The sequence below is a fragment of the Odontomachus brunneus genome, unplaced genomic scaffold (genome assembly GCF_010583005.1).
Source record: "Odontomachus brunneus isolate Ranch 3 - 2012 unplaced genomic scaffold, Obru_v1 Obru_scaffold_207, whole genome shotgun sequence".
NCBI lineage: Eukaryota > Metazoa > Arthropoda > Insecta > Hymenoptera > Formicidae > Odontomachus > Odontomachus brunneus.
The window spans coordinates 539,605-544,390 of NW_022639657.1; positions in this window are offsets into that span (position 1 = coordinate 539,605).

Consider the following 4,786-nt stretch of genomic DNA (forward strand, 5'->3'; position numbering starts at 1 on the left):
TTGGTCAATTTCTTATTCTTACTTCCTACTTCTTACTGCTTACTTCCAATGTAGACGTCCCTTTTCGCGTCCCGGCAACACGGGGCACAACAAATTTGGTGGCAGCGGTGGGATCGGTGTCCGCCGGGCCCGGATGCCACCTGTGAACAAAAAGTGAATTACGGGTAAGAAAAAGGTGGTGTAAGTGACAAGGAAAGAAAAATTCAAACAAAAGAACCGTCGAAGCTAGCTAATGGACGTCGGAGATACGTTCACTGACAAACGCTACCGGCTATCTCAATAAAGAGCGAGACGAAACACGACCGAGAAGAAGCCACTACGCCGAGAGAGCTCAAAAAGTTATTACAAGCTCTTCAAGAGAAAAAAAAAAAAAAACTGGGAACATAAGGCAAAACAGAGACAAGCCTAAAAAATCCAGCCAACGCTTAGAAGGAAGTACTATCAACAACATTGGGAAACCGGAGCCAGAGAGAGCTAGCGCTATTGCGGGATAAAGGACGGCCATCGGAGCTACGACCGTTACTACCTGACATAAGCGATACCGGACCCTACAAAGCATCAGCTGTTGAGCCGACCTGACCCGACCATCGTGCAACATAGCGAACTACAGGGAGCAGAGACAGCCTTGCTGAGCAACGTCAACCTCGGACAACGCCCGACACACGATAGGCTGCAGAAAACTGCGACGAAACAAAAGTCATCATGCGCTTCACGATTGTACTGTAAGTCAGAAAACCACTATTATCCAGTTGTGACCGCGTGCGCCTATTTAAACGTGAATGTCGAAAGGGAGCAACGTCCCTCGCGTACCGATTAGGAACCGAACTTGGCTCCACAGTGAGCCTGCGGCTAAAACACTAAAGCGATTGGAAGAACTAGGCGATTACGATCTGGTCTGTCTGATAGACGACGCCAGACAACTAATACGACAAAGCGGGCGTCATACGGTAGAACAGCAAGACGAAAACCCCAACGTAACCGAGCCGCCTGCATTTATAACAGTCGAGCGCGAATTTGAATTCGGTGAGCTAGACGATAGTTTATTACCTCGGGTACGCGGACAAAAATATTAATGTACGTTCTAGGAGACGCGCACGGTTGCCCTCTTTTAGCACTTTAAGTAACGTGTCTGATAGAGGCGAATTTTCACTCACCTCGTACGATAGTTCCGTATTCGATACGGCAGAACCCGATTACGGATTAAAAATGAACAACTCATCCAGCCGGGAAACGCACGCTATCGGAAGTGGCGAAATTGATAGAGAGATAGATAGAGTGCGAACAGAATGCAGTTTAGGAACCTCGCGACCCGAATTACGTCGAAATAACGAACAGGCACGAGACATCGCGCCCCCCGCCGAATCAGATAGACTACTCGGACCCAGCCGCGACGAGCTACTACTTGAAATAATTAATCAAATGCGGCATCAGATCTGTCACATAACCGAGCAAATGAATGCTCTTACTATGGACAGGCACACTAACGCGAGACCGGTCAATATGGACATTACGTATGGACGAACAGCGAACGACGTACGAAACCGACACTTGCGTACGAATAACTATTTACAGCTTAAGGAAGCTAGAAATTTAATACCAGAGTTCGACGGCTCCTCGCAACATAAACTACAGGAATTTTTTAACGCAAGCTCTTACGCCGTAAATAATATAGATCCCGCGGATGAACCCGCATTATTAGAGGCCATATTATGCACTAAACTAAAGGGAAAAGCTATGATCGACTTTGATACCCGTGATATCCAGAACTCTGAACAATTAAAACGGGAACTAGAAACTTACTATTCGACGTAGAAGAGTATAACGCATTTACAATTGGATTTCAATACGCTAAAGCAACAGACAGGGGAGAGCGCACAAGCATATGGCACGCGCGTTGACAAACTCGCGATGCAACTTTATTAGACGCTAGTGGACGAACGAAAACATACAAACGACTAAAAATGAACAATACTGGAAACGATTCAAGCACAAGCTCTCCAAAATTATCAGGATTACGTGATGACATAAAAACGGTAGTATGATCACGAAACTATAATACTTTGCACGAGGCGATTTCCGCCACCAGCTCAGAAGAACGGGTACAGGGCAACGTAAAACCCCCCGTAAGATCAAAACCTCTAACATACGCAAGAAATGACAAGGTCATCAACTGCTCCAAATGCGGAAAAGTAGGACACTCCGGATATGAATGTCGGTCAAGCCGATATGCAAATCGGTTCTCATTACCGATGCCGAAACCCGAAACGCGAACTCGAATAAACTCCGCGGATAAGCATTGCTTGCACTGCAAGAAAAACGAGAGGGAAAAATCAATGAGCCTCTATTTTTTAAATTAATTAATATTAAGTTAGTTGAGTTCGCAATAACAAAATTTGCACATATATGACAAATATTTCCTAGCAGCTTTCTAATAACAAATCCACTGATATATTTGACCACTTCGTCGACATGACATTCGCCTGAGTGACTATAATATTGACAAATAATCGTGGTCAAATATATCAGCTGATAATTTAACGTTATCCACATTTGTGAATAAACCATCGCTTACATTTGGTCTTTTTCCTGACAATACATATACAGGGTGCGGCACCAAAATCCGCACAAAATTCAATTTGAAATTCTCGCCGTTCTATACCACTGGTAGATGTCGCGATTAGCGTTCAAATAGCTTGACGCATGTACTAAATTATCATAACCTCGAAACAGTCGCAATGTTGAAACCAAGTGCGGAGTATAACCGAAAAGTCGCGATTATCGAAAGTGTTCGCGTTGGGCGCTTGGCGACAGAAATCATTCGGTTCTTCGGGTACCCGAGATCGACTGTGTATGATGTCATCGCAAAGTACAATGAGTCGGAGAAGTCTAACGAAGGTTTTGCAACACCGGCGAGGAAAACCCACTCGAAGGAGCGCGTTGTCAGGACGCCCGACATCATTCAACAGGCTCAGGAGCTTTTTTTTGAGGATCCAGGGTAGTCGATCCGGAAATTGTCGTCGGTTGTTGGTGTGAGTAAGAAAACTATGCGCCGAATCGTCGAGGAGGACCTCTGCTACAAGTCTTATACAATTAAAGTGAGACAGATGCTTTACGAAGCTGCCAGGACAAAGCGAGTTGAACGCTGCAACTTGCTTTTATGTTCCTTGACAGTCCAGATTTGAATCCTTTGGACTTCTATGTATGGAGCCTAGTTGAAAGGGTCACGAACAAGTCCAGACATCCAAACGTCACATCATTGAGAGCCGCTATTGAAGCGGCATCATTTACCGATATGGACCGTAACACATTAAAGCGCGCCTGCGCACGCTTCAGACCGAAAATGGAGGCGGTTATTCAAGCAAGCGAGGGATATACTGAGTAAATGTGTTCTTTATGGCCTTACAAACAATGTGGTTAAAAAAATTTTGTAAACCTTTTCGTTTCTGCAATAAAAAATATATTTGGAAAAAATGTATAATTTGTCCGGATTTTGGCGCCACACCCTGTAATATTTGTATGTCATCAATAAGCCAGTTACTCTTATCTGAAGCTTCAATTTCATGCCTTACCAGTAGTCTTTTGTAGCTACTCTCAAACTGTTTCGCATTAGAATTATTATTAAATACTCCTCTACTACGTAGCGCACTGAAAAATGTTTCTATGTGATCTTGGTTAAGTTTATATGTTAATAAATACGTAAGTCCAATACGTAACAAAATACGTAAGTCCCTTCTCCTTAAGGAGATTAAATAATTCAAATATATTTGTTAAACAGATATTGAAACCTAAGAAACCAGTTTTTCTATTACTTAATAAAATCGGTTAATTAGTAGAATCTTTCAACTGTTTAATGTATTGAATTATATGATCTGCATAATCTTTTAAATCATTGAAATTATCACTTGTTAGAGCCATATTGTATTTAGTTTTTTTAGAAAATTTAGACCTAACATTTAACAAATGCATTATTAAACATTAAACAGAATACAGCAGTCTCTTCTGGAAGATTAAAATGCATGGGTACGCATTGATTTACAAATTTTAAAGCTGTACTGACGCTCTCATTAAGTGTTTGGGCGGTTAGTTTCACATTCATTTTATTATTTCTAAAATTGTCAACTTTTGTTTTGTTTTGTTATGTTTGTTATTTTTGTTATGTTTTGTGGCAGCTTTTAAACTTTGTTTCTTCCAGTTTTTGGAGAGAAACAATATTATTCCAATAAATATTTTTTTCATGGTAACGTAGAATTAATTTATCTCCCAAAGTATTCCTGACTAGTTTTAAAGCATGGCACGAGTCTAAAAAACAGAAAATTTTCTCTTTCGTTATGGGATTTAGAAAATAGGGTTTGAAGTTTTTGCCTAATTCAAAATTAGCATCCAAATGATTGCACATTCTAAAATTTACATTTGTTCCACCAAAAGTTATCAAGTGCAATATGACTCCAGTGTCATGAATAATTTCCAATGCTTTTTCTAATAAACTACTTTTCTCTTCTCCACTTAATGCATCAATCAAAAAGTAACCAAATGGGACTTTCCAGTGGCTATTTAATGCTATAAGCATAAAAATTAAAGCGCTCTTTGGTTGAGGAGGATTATCTATATCGTTAATATTACTATTTACTCCTACATCTACATATCCATAATATCGGTTCCCGTCATATACAATTTGCTGTCGAATTGCAATCTCGTCTACAACTAAATTGCAAAACATAAGATGAAAACATAAGTTTTTTCAGGAAGAAGGTTTCGAAAATTTTCCGTACATATTTGTACGCTTTTG